Source organism: Acanthopagrus latus, chromosome 19, assembly GCF_904848185.1.
Source record: "Acanthopagrus latus isolate v.2019 chromosome 19, fAcaLat1.1, whole genome shotgun sequence".
Classification (NCBI taxonomy): Eukaryota; Metazoa; Chordata; class Actinopteri; order Spariformes; family Sparidae; genus Acanthopagrus; species Acanthopagrus latus.
Genome location: NC_051057.1, coordinates 5796178 through 5808863, shown reverse-complemented (window position 1 = coordinate 5808863; position 12686 = coordinate 5796178). Strand labels below are relative to the sequence as shown.

The following is a 12686-nucleotide window of genomic DNA, read 5'->3' as shown; positions in this document are numbered from 1 at the left end:
TCTGTGAATAGCGACATCAGCCTCAGCCCACTGGAAAGTGCAAGACTCTGCATTTGCTCCTCCCACGTAGACTCTTTTTATGAATTCATGTAAGTGTCATGATATGAGATGATTTATTTTAGCCATGCTTTCTGCTCTGTGAGGCTGCACTGTCAGCAAAAGCACATTCTCAGCATCTGTTAGCATGCTAACTTTTGCTTAAGTCGCTCTAAACACAACGTGCAGCTGAGGCTGATGGTAATGTCATTTTTTGTTTGTAGCCAGGTATTTAAACCAGGTATGTAAAGACCAACCATGATCTTCTAACTGGACCACAAGCACAGTGTTAACATAAAGACATTCAACATATGGATTTACACAAACATCTGGTTTGCAGGAATTTATTTCATTGCCTACATTTATTCTGGAAATCAGGTTCCTGGAATAGTTCTTGCTTTGGTGGGAAAAAAGACACCACAAACTTTTTAATAGATCAGTTTTGGTCCTCTTCAAATGTTTCACATTCACTTCAATTTTGAATATCCAAGACTTCTCCAGTTATTAAAAGTAACTATGTACATTTACTGAGGTACTGTACTGCAGTAGTTAGGAAGTACTTGTACTTTACCTGAGTGTTTCTTTTTTTAGTCATACTTGTTACTTTATATCATGATGTTACTTTAAACTAAGCATAATGTTCAATAATTACATTCATTTGACAGCTGTAGTATTGAAATGTCAACCTGTTCATTGCAAATCATCGTTACTATCTTCTGAGGTCAACTTTCCTGTTATCGTAGTGCAACAACCAACCTTCTTTTCTCAAGTTTCGAGTCATGGGCTTTTCCATCGCACTTTTAATGATGATTTTTCACTGTGCAAAGATTTTAGGGAAGAACTGAGGTTTTATGAAAATAGACTGCAGAAAATGTTCAGAGTTAACTACAACTGACATCATCATTTACACACTTTACTGTAAATAATCCCATAATGTATCTTTACCTTATGGTATATCAAGTACATTTTTATGATAATACTGCTGTGCTCTTACTAGAGTATGATGTTACATGCATGACTTTTACTTGTAATTGAGTATTTTTTACAGTATTCCTTTAATAATAATAGTAATAATACTTCTTCCATGTCTTGAGATTTTTACATTCAGCATCTTGAATATTGTTTGTACATTTAGTTGCAACAGGACATCTGAAGGCCAACATGCTGAAAACTGGTGAAGGGGAATGAAAACATGAATCGAAGCTGCGTGACTGATAGCGTTCCTGCTACACATTCTACAGTATGTGAGCAGGAAAGAGCAATAAAATAATGAAAAAACCCAAAGTAGCATTTCACCTGAAGCTGCTTGTTGAGGATTCCCCAGCTAGCAGGCAAATCACATTGCTGTGGCATGAGTCAAGTTTTTTTTCTATTAAGGCCCTGTATTATGTTGCCTTAGATGGTTCATTTTTAATCATAGGTGGTATCTTCTACAGAATTTGCATCAGGGAAACCCAACTGACTAAAATGTGTGAAGTGTTTTCCTTCCATCGGTGGCGCAGGCAGTTTCTTCTTTTTTTTAAAAGTGTCACATGTGAGTGGGCGTCATTTGTGGAGGGCCTTGCCACATAGTCTGATGTGACGGTGACAGCCTGCGCAATGAGTCAGTGGTTTCCCAGTGAAGATACAGACGGACGCTACCATCTGCTGGTGATACTAGGTAGTAGATTTCTCATGTTGAGTCAATGAACACAACATTTATCCGCAGTGTCGCTTGCTGAATACAACATAAGACTAGCAACAGAACCCAAGCCAGACGAGTGGGCAGCAGACCTGGGCTCAGCAGGCTCTGCTAATACTTTGAGGGGGTGAAGGGACCAAAGGGGGCTTTGATAGAGGACGTGAATAGAAAATCAGTGATCAGTTTCTGTCATGACTGGACCACTACACTGGACGATCAGCTGCCAACTAAAGGATCATGTGTTGTTTTGGTTGCTGGTTCATGTTTTCTTAGCTTGGTGTGCTGTGACTGAGTTGTGTCAAGTGCTTGTGTAAGCTTTGACTGCCACATGGCGAAAATGTCTCATCGTGCACGAGACATTTCATGACATGACACTGCTGTGATGTGTTTGTTTGCAGCACACGTGACATTACATCTGACAAACATTACACTGCTGTGACTCAACATGGTGATAAATCCCTCCTTTTTAATCACCTAAGAACATTCAGTTGCAGAGTTCTTAATTACTGCATTCCAATATCTAGCTGAAGATTGGGTCTTGGGTGCAGTTGGTTGTTCCAACAGGAATATGATCCTAAGCACATATCAAAAGTGGTAGAGGAATGGCTAGAATCAGGCTAGAATTGAGGTTTTTGAATGAACTTCCAAAAGTCCTGACTTGAACCCTACTGAGAACATGTGGATCGTGCTGAAGAAACAAGTCTGTGACAGGAAGACAACAACTTGAGTTGAACTTCCCCGATTCTGTCAAGAAGAGTGACACTCAGACAGAGGACAACCAGAATCTTGTGGATGGCTATCAAAAGCAGTTAACTATGGTGAAAAAGGCCAGACAGACAGACATTTAACCGAATACTAGAATTAATGTATGTATATTTATAATCCAGCAGATTTGGTCACATTTTCAGAAGACCTGTAATGAACTCATTATTGAACCAAACACCAAATTCGAGTGTCATGATATCATTGTTCTTAATGAGCGTATGGAAACTTCTGACCATGACTGTATACTCAATCTGTTTTCAGGTGTTTGTGTTCGGCAACTTTAACATTGACTGGAGGTGGAACATACGCTACTGCATGTACAACATCACAAAGGGGAGAGGAGAGAAGATGAGAGAAGCAGAGTCTGTGGTGAGTAGGTGACTGAATGTAACCACACAGAAACAAACACCCTCGGTGTGTATACTTGTTCTCTAATGTTAGCTTAAGGCTGATGTACAGTAAAGTAAACTAAGTGGAGCTCATAAGCACTCCATGAGTAAATCTATCTGGTGTGACTCCGGGAGTTTTATTCAGCTTAAATTAACACTAAGGAAGAAGCAGCAGCAACCTAATGAAGTAGACATGAATAAAGTCTAAAAGAACATCAGGTTCTGCGATGGCCGGGAATCGAACCCGGGTCAACTGCTTGGAAGGCAGCTATGCTCACCACTATACCACCATCGCATGGAAGTAGAAGGAATGTCTGCCACATCAGCACTCTACGTAAGTGTGAAGAGTGGGGGAGGAGAGTGTGTCACATAAAGTGGAGCAAAAAGAGGAAGAGGGAGAAAGAACAAGAGTAAAGAGGCAGCTCAATCAGCCTTAAGCTAACATTAGAGAACAAGTATACACACCGAGGGTGTTTGTTTCTGTGTGGTTACATTCAGTCACCTACTCACCACAGACTCTGCTTCTCTCATCTTCTCTCCTCTCCCCTTTGTGATGTTGTTCATGCAGTAGCGTATGTTCCACCTCCAGTCAATGTTAAAGTTGCCGAACACAAACACCTGAAAACAGATTGAGTATACAGTCATGGTCAGAAGTTTCCATACGCTCATTAAGAACAATGATATCATGACACTCGACACATTGTTCTCAAAGGAAGGATTTTTCTCTGTCAGATGTCAGTGGACAGCAGAGTCTTGACCTGAGGAACTGGCCCATTCCTTTATGAAGAGGTTGTTTTGTCTTCCTCCTCCCTGTTCCTTCTCCTTCACCTCTTTCTTGTGGGCAAAGTCTCAGCCTGATGGTTTAGGGTTCTGATGACCCCCAAACAGCAAGTACTGCACGGTGTGTGTTGGTTTTCTGTACTCAATTCTGACTACTTCTGTGTGTACTGTACAGTCCAAGAAGAGCAGACTGTCTCCTCTGAAATCTTCCTGCATGAACTCAGGAAGTAGACATGAATAAATCTTAGGAAAAGAAATTTAAGAATTCACTTTGTGCGATGGCCGGGAATCGAACCCGGGTCAACTGCTTGGAAGGCAGCTATGCTCACCACTATACCACCATCGCACAATAACAGCTGGACGAGCTAGACAAGAGGTAGTTCATATATATATATATATATATATATATATATATATATATATATATATATATATATATATATATATATATATATATATATATATATATATATATATATATATATACACAAACACTATATTACCAAAAGTATTCGCTCACCTGCCTTTACTCATTCTATGAACTGAAGTGCCATCCCATTCCTAACTCATAGAATTCAATATGATGTCGGTCCACCTTTTGCAGCTATTACAGCTTCAACTCTTCTGGGAAGACTGTCCACAAGGTTGAGGAGAGTGTTTATAGGAATTTTTGACCATTCTTCCAAAAGCGCATTGGTGAGGTCACACACTGATGTTGGTCGAGAAGGCCTGGCTCTCAGTCTCCGCTCTAATTCATCCCAAAGGTGTTCTATCGGGTTCAGGTCAGGACTCTGTGCAGGCCAGTCAAGTTCATCCACACCAGACTCTGTCATCCACGTCTTTATGGACCTTGCTTTGTGCACTGGTGCACAGTCATGTTGGAAGAGGAAGGGGCCCGCTCCAAACTGTTCCCACAAGGTTGGGAGCATGGAATTGTCCAAAATGTTTTGGTATCCTGAAGCATTCAATGTTCCTTTCACTGGAACTAAGGGGCCAAGCCCAGCTCCTGAAAAACAACCCCATACCATAATTCCTCCTCCACCAAATTTCACAGTTGGCACAATGCAATCTGAAATGTACCGTTCTCCTGGCAACCTCCAAACCCAGACTCGTCCATCAGATTGCCAGATGGAAAAGCGTGATTCATCACTCCAGAGAACGCGTCTCCACTGCTCTAGAGGCCAGTGACGGCGTGCTTTACACCATTGCATCCGACGCCTTGCATTGCACTTGGTGATGTGTGGCTTGGCTGCAGCTGCTCGGCCATGGAAACCCATTCCATGAAGCTCTCTGCGTACTGTACTTGGGCTAATCTGAAGGTCACATGAAGTTTGTAGCTCTCTAGCAATTGACTGTGCAGAAAGTCGGCGACCTCTTTGCACTATGCGCTTCAGCATCCGCTGACCCCTCTCCGTCACTTTACGTGGCCTACCACTTCGTGGCTGAGTTGCTGTTGTTCCCAAACGCTTCCATTTTGTTATAATAGAGCTGACAGTTGACTGTGGAATATTTAGGAGCGAGGAAATTTCACGACTGGATTTGTTGCACAAGTGGCATCCTATGACAGTTCCACGCTGGAATTCACTGAGCTCCTGAGAGCGGCCCATTCTTTCACAAATGTCTTGTTTCACAGTCTGCATGCCTGAGTGCTTGAATTTATACACCTGGGGCCAGGCCAAGTGATTAGAACACCTGATTCTGATCATTTGAATGGGTGAGCGAATACTTTTGGTAATATAGTGTATATATATATATATATATATATATATATATATATATATATATATATATATATATATATATATATATATATATATATAAAAAACTAAATGGGCATTAATGTTGAATATAGACTGAAGACTGGAAAACACTTGCTGCAAAGGACAGCGTTTGTTATCACAGTCATGTGCGTATGAGCAAGGCCATGATCTGTCTCTGTCATCATACAAATATGGTCACATGGATTTCAGTCATACTGGACTGACCTGAGGAATTGGCCCATTCCTTTATGGAGAGGTTGTTTTGTCTCCCTAACGTATAAATCTGTGCAGTCCTGGCTGCATTGAACAGCATAAGCTACATTACTCTGCTTATACCTGGCTGTTTTGTTTGTTTAATAAAGCTCGCCTTTTGTTTTCCCTGTTAATCCTGCCTCTTGTCTTGAGAGAAAACTGCATTTGGGTCCACCTCCTATCTCCATAGTCTTCCCCCTTTTAACCCCAGCATGACACTTAACATGATGCTACATTGATGTTAGCAACGCAGCGCTTATTTTAGCAGTACGGTTACCGAACGTGAATCAACTCCTCTGCCCTGAGTGAGTGAGTGAGTGACACAATAAATCTTTAAAAAAAAAAAACATTCTGCGATGGCCGGGAACTGAACCCAGGTCAACTGCTTTGAAGGCAGCGGATCCATATGGATCCCCTGAAAACGACCAAAAGCGCTGTTGTTCATATTCCATGCCTATAGATGGTGCTTGCAATTCACCAAAAACGGAGAAGAAGAGACGAAGTAATCAGCCAAAACAATGCAAAAAATTTTCATATACACAAAAGAGCGTTTCTGTGTGGACGGCCTCTCAGCCTGATGGTTCAGGGTTCTGATCACCCCCACCTTGGGTGTCAGTTGGTGATGAAAGTCAAACAGCAAGGACTGATATGTGTGTGTAAGTTTTCTGTACACTTTAATGTTGAAGCTTCCGTCTTCTTCAGTATGTACTACACAGTCCAAGAAGGGCAGACTGTTTCCTCTGACATCATCCTTGATGACCTTGATATTAATGCAGTACTGAGTTCAGGAAGTACATATGAATCTTAAAACATGCTCTGCGATGGCCGGGAATCGAACCCGGGTCAACTGCTTGGAAGGCAGCTATGCTCACCACTATACCACCATCGCATGAAAACAGCTGGAATGTCTGCCACAGCAGAAGCCTATGCCAGTGTTGGGCAATGGGGAGGAGAGTATGTCACATAAAGAGGGGCAAAGAGAGGAAGAGAGAGAAAGAACAACAGAAAAGAGGCTTTTCAGCATATGTATAGAACTAAAAGGGACATTAATGTTGAATATAGAGTGAAGGCTGGAAAACACTTGCTGCAGAGGACAGTGTTTGTCATGTGCATATGAGCAAGGCCATGATCTGTCTCTGTCATCATCACAAATATGTTCACATGGATTTCAGTCATACTGAACTTCTCCAGCCAAGATGTTCACATTGTTCTCAAAGAAAGGAAACACACCACTCCCATGTGCTGCCTACTCCACAGTAGCGTGTACGTTCTGCGTTTGCACAAGATGCAATAAGTGGGTGGCGCTTGTGTTGTGAGCTGTAAACCAGAGGCTTATGCACGCAACTCTCTTTACTTTCAATCAAAACAAAACTTAACTATTTCAGATAAAAACATTTGCATACATGCAGCGAAGGATTACCAAACAAACAGAAATTAATTTGTCCTGAACAGACATAACAACTAGTCTCATGCCAGTATTGCAAAGCATGAAAACAGGGAACGACAGAACGGAATGCATAGAAAAACAAAACGCATATAGTATTCCGCCCTCCCACACACCACGCTGATTCGCTAGCACACCACCAATCAGAACAGCCATTCAGCTGGCACACAACAAATCACAGAATCCAATGGCTCAGACGGCCCACCTCCTCAGACTTCGCATGCTGAATCGGAACAGACAACGTCCAAGCAGCTCCAAAAGCTTTGAACACATCAAACATATTTGTTTCCAACCTCGTCCGAGTCTCTCCAAACACTTCAGACATCCAACAGTTAGGCCGGTCTGTTCCTGCCTTTACGTATAAATCTGTGCAGTCCTGGCTGCATTGAACAGCATAAGCTACATTGCTCAGCTTATGCCTGGCTGCTTTGTCTTAAGGACGGACATGTTTCTGCCTTAGTGTGTCAGTAGGATTACAGTGAACCGGGATATTATGTTCATCCTCCTGAATTTCTCAGATGTTCCCACGACATAGGGAATGACAATGTTGTTAAGTTGAGTTCAGGAAGTAGAAATGAAACTTAAAACAAGGCATGCTCTGCGATGGCCGGGAATCGAACCCGGGTCAACTGCTTGGAAGGCAGCTATGCTCACCACTATACCACCATCGCATGAAGCATCTCGAACGTCTGTCACATCTGGAGCCTAAGTGTTGATGTTAATGCAGAAGTGAGTTCAGAAAGTAGACATGAATAAAGCTTTAAAAAAAAAACAAAAAAAAAAACATGTCATGCTTTGCGATGGCCGGGAATCGAACCCGGGTCAACTGCTTGGAAGGCAGCTATGCTCACCACTATACCACCATCGCACGGAAACAGCATGAACATCTGCCACGTCTGGGGCCTACCTCAGTGTTGGGAAATGGGGAGGAGATCAAATTGCGTACGGAGGAGCAAGGAGAGGACGAGGGAGAAAGAGCAAGAGAAAAGAGGCAGCTCAACATATTTACAACTAAATGGGACATTAATGATGAACATAGAGTCAAGGCTGCAAAACAGAAAACACCTAACAGATGATGACGAGAATAAATCATAAAGTTACAGACACACAGAAACCAGCCTTTCGAAAAATGTCCACTTTAGACAATGTTTTAAAAGTATCCTCAGTTTTAGTGGCGTAATATGGAAATCAAAACATTTGTTATAATAGACCTCTCTTGCATGAACTTGTTAATGTTGTTCATGTTGTTGATGCAGTACTGAGTTCAGGAAGTAGACATGAAAAAAAAGTTACATTCTGCGATGGCCGGGAATCGAACCCGGGTCAACTGCTTGGAAGGCAGCTATGCTCACCACTATACCACCATCGCATGAAAACAGCTGGAATGTCTGCCACATCAGCACTCTACATCAGTGTTGGGAGTGGGGGAGTGAGTGAGAGGAGGCGAAAAAAACAGAAAGAGGGAGGAGGAACAACAGAAAAAAGGCAGTTCAACATATATTTATATAAAAAAAAAAACTAAATGTGACAATAATATTGAATATAGAACTGAGGCTACAAGACAAACTCTTAGCAGATGATGACAAGAATAAATCAGAAAGTTATAGATACTAGACAATGTTTTTAAAAGATCCTCAGTTTTAGTGACGTAAAATGGGCAACCTTTGCTGTAACAGTCATGGGAATACGGCAATGTATTTGTAATCCATTGCCTTAACCATTTAATTCACAGAAATGAACTGTGAGAAAGTGAATACAGCAGTGAGCCTCCTGTTTGGGGCAGTATTGCTCTTTGGTTTCCAGATACCAAGTTTATATGAGTTCAATATAGTTTATAATACTGCAGCACAGTGAGGATACTGATGTGAGCTACAGGTGTTTAACTGACTAGGGGAGTGTATATACATACTGATATATACACAGACTGATCTGTTGTCACTGTTGTTTATGATGTCTGCTTATGATGTAAGCGTGCAATTACTCCCTCACTGGCAGAGACGGAAACTTGAATTTTGCAGACAGAAACGTGTTCCTGCATTTTCGTTTTTCTGTTCATAATGTACATGTCCTTGTTACAGCCTGTCATAAGCCATGAGCCTTACAATAGCCTGTTAAACCTGTTAAGCACAGGCTCAATGGATATACTAGTTTGGTCTGGCTACCAAAAGACATGGATGTCAACAAACCGGTATGTAGCTCCTTGCACAAACACACTGTTTTTATTTATTTTGAGTCATACATGCTACAGTGCTATGTTTTAAGGTGTCTGCTGATGTTGCATGACTTTTGGGGTGAGATTTGGAGCATGTTAAGGCCCTTAAAACACAGTGTAAAGTTCTGACCCCATGCTGTTAGCTGTCAATGCTAACTCTTCGTTCACAGAGCCCTGTAATGGTTGGACCAAATGTGTTCACGTCTTTGGCACTGGCAAGTCAAGGGTAGCTTGAGCAATGAAGCTGCATGTTTAAATTGACCAAGGTTCTCCTTTAAGCTTTGATAACAGTGCAAAGCATCTTTAATATTTAAACATTAACCATATGTGGGCCCACACTCTCTCACACACATCCTTACTTGCAACTCAAGCCAGAATGGACTAAAACACTTGTTGCAGGCCTGGGTCGATGCTTGGGAGCGTGCTGGCTTCAGAATGTTGTGGTAGTTTCACTTGTTTACATAAGCAAGAAATATAAAAAAGGAACGCTTAAGGTCAATATTAGTACTCACGAATCCAGCATTGGACCAGGCAGGCATGGGGAACAGGATAATGGAGGTCCGGTAGAGCCCGCTCAGCAGAGACCTCCTCAGAAAAAAACAGTAGGGACAGACAACACCAGCAGGAGGGAACCTGTTCTCCACAGTGGTCCAGGGGAGCTTTCCCGGTCCTTCCGCAGTCACAGCTGTCCCTGTCCAGAATCATACGAATCAGCTAAGCAACAAGTGCTATTTACTGGCGTTTTAAAAGTAACGTTATCTTGTTTAATCAATTTTAATCAAACGCCAAGCTAACAGTTTGATAGCAAAGCTGTTGACATTATGCTAGGCTAACGGCTAACCGCAATTAGCGACACACATAGCTTTTGCACAATAGCGTGAAGTCACAGTATTAAAAAAAACATACAAAAACTAATTTTACCTCTTTTACATCATACACATCAAAACCCAAAGGATAACTGCTCGTCAATCCCTGAAGTTATAGCGTTGTGGCTCTCGTTATATTTCCTGTTCTCTTGTTGGTGATAGCAGCTGCCTGCGACTAAGCCCCGCTACTCTACCTGGATATGGAAATGGATTGGCTGTTTGTTTTACGACAGTCCAATTAAAATAAAGAAAACACAAGATTGACATATTCGGTTGTAAATTCGGCTGTAAGACTGAATACATGTGCATATCATACAAACTATGCTACTTCACATGATCCACGAACTTCGACTTCAGACTTTAGACTTTTATTCTTCCCACATCGGGGAAATTCACTTGTTAGAGAAGCAGTTTGACAGACATAAAACTTAGAACTATAAAGATTAATTAATGAATGAATTAATACTTAATAATACTCATATATTTCCAGATATTTTTAAACTTCAAATTACATTTACAAACTTTATTTATATCAACGTTTTAACCATATTAAAACATATTTGTAAAGAATATTTTCAGGCTCATGTGTCTACATCAATTATTTATCTCCAGATGTCTAAATGTATTTCATTCAGGGCTACAGTAGTATTACACCGTAACAAATTAATTTATTTTATTAAGTGTAATTTATGTACAACAAAAACCTGTAAAAGATGTCCAGTAGTATACTGTAATTATTTTTACAGTTATTAACAGCAGTTTTTTTGGTCACGTATTTACTGTAAATTCTACAGTCAATTCGTTATAGTGTACCCTTCAGCTTCTGTACATGATGTCCCAATCTACACAAACGTAAGGGAAATTCTCCTGGTTGAGGCAGAGTGTCGCTAATTCTCTATAGAATTTTAGATTCAGCGTGATGAATCAGATCTCTTTAACACATGCAGCATGAAGACAAGTGTTCTCTGCAGTCTTTCAATTGTTTCTGACATAAAGACAGTGGTTGCAAACTTTAGGATAGTTACTAATCACTCCCTCTCAAAACAATGACCCCCTGGTGTTTGTTTCGATACTGCCTTTCCCAGGCCAGTGACCATCTGTTGTTTTATTTGAATGTAAATGTCATCCTCTCTACCTTCCTGTAAACACCTCCGGCGAAGAGAACTGCCCCTCATACGACTTTCTGACCTGTTTCTCATACTAACAAACCCCCACACCTTAGGTGTCGGGGCAATCTCCTCCCCTCTCACATCCTTATATGTTCTCTACCACACGCTGATGGCTGAATTCAAAACATGAATCATTCATTTCCCACACCATGTTATCAAATCCAAGCAAACGTGTGTTCAGCGGTGATAGTAAGATCACAAGAACGCCATCCAGTCACAACGATAGTGAGAGGCAGACGTTTCTGATGTGAAGTGTGTGGCCGCCAGATTGGCAGATGACACGTCAAAACATTCTCTTCTCTGCAAACAGCCCCAACCCTCAGGACCGCTCAGTTACTAACAAAGGAGGTCAGCCTCCCAAACAAAGAGCACTGCTAATTTTACAAGGTCCGGTAAAAAACAAACAAACAAAACAAAAAAAAACAGCAAAAGGTCAGGCAGAACAGAGGAAACAGATTCCTTCAAAGACACATATCTTTACAGTGTGTTTTGGTGGACATGAATTCTCTTCCTGTAGTTGATGCCAATTACTTTATTCTCTTATTATGTAACAGGTGTTCCAAATAACAGACTTTTTTTGAGTTAACCCGCCAAAAGCGTCACTGTCACTGAATTGTAAAATCAGTTCATAGAAGGTGCGTGATGACGTCCTCCACACGGCCCTCCATATGAACACCGTTAGTGCCATCTGGTGGTCGGTGGAGGTAGTGCTGCGGCTTTGCAATGTGTCAGCTGGCTTGCATGTGTTGAAGGCATGTCCTTTCATGTGAGCAGAATGAGATCACACAACAACAACAACAACAACACAGAAGGACAGAACACAACCATATGTTTTGGTTGAGCTTGAGGTTAATCACTTACCATGATGATAGAACTGGATTAAGTTCAGTTTACTAGAAATCTTAAGGACTTTTCAGTCATGTTTCAGCAGATGGAGTTGCTCCTTTGGCGGCTGTATATGGGTGGAGATTGGTAACCTGTCTCTGCTTTAAGATGGCGTCAGGTGTCAGGGAGTCCACTGGCTGATGACCTCCAACCTCTTTTCAGTGGATGCAGTGATTGGTGCTCACAGAAATGTCTTTGCTAGTCATTTTCTTACCTCTCTGCCCCCCTGCTGCTCCTGGTTGAGCCCCTGGACTGGATCGGACTGCCTACAGATCTTTATAAGCACTTCTGGCAGTGTCTCAGGCTCAGGGGAAGAGACCCTTTTTATCAAAAGCTCGCTGGTTGGATTCCCCCTGGTATGCACGTTGAAGTGCACTTGGGCAAGATACTGAACCCCAAATTGCTCCCGATCAGTTGGTCGGCACCTGGCTTGGCAGCCACCGCCAT

At 41.7% G+C, this 12686-nt stretch overlaps 6 non-coding genes across 6 annotated transcripts; all 6 read right to left on the bottom strand.

The window, feature by feature from the left end:
- Positions 1 to 3094: 3094 nt before the first annotated feature.
- On the bottom strand, positions 3095 to 3166 carry trnag-ucc. Its single transcript has one exon. It is a non-coding gene; the product is annotated as a tRNA-Gly (tRNA).
- A 759-nt stretch (positions 3167 to 3925) lies between these two features.
- trnag-ucc lies at positions 3926 to 3997 on the bottom strand. Its single transcript has one exon. It is a non-coding gene; the product is annotated as a tRNA-Gly (tRNA).
- Positions 3998 to 6480: 2483 nt separating this feature from the next.
- Positions 6481 to 6552, bottom strand: trnag-ucc. Its single transcript has one exon. It is a non-coding gene; the product is annotated as a tRNA-Gly (tRNA).
- Positions 6553 to 7706: 1154 nt separating this feature from the next.
- On the bottom strand, positions 7707 to 7778 carry trnag-ucc. Its single transcript has one exon. It is a non-coding gene; the product is annotated as a tRNA-Gly (tRNA).
- A 125-nt stretch (positions 7779 to 7903) lies between these two features.
- On the bottom strand, positions 7904 to 7975 carry trnag-ucc. The gene has a single exon. It is a non-coding gene; the product is annotated as a tRNA-Gly (tRNA).
- Positions 7976 to 8404: 429 nt separating this feature from the next.
- trnag-ucc lies at positions 8405 to 8476 on the bottom strand. Its single transcript has one exon. It is a non-coding gene; the product is annotated as a tRNA-Gly (tRNA).
- Between the last annotated feature and the right edge of the window lie 4210 nt (positions 8477 to 12686).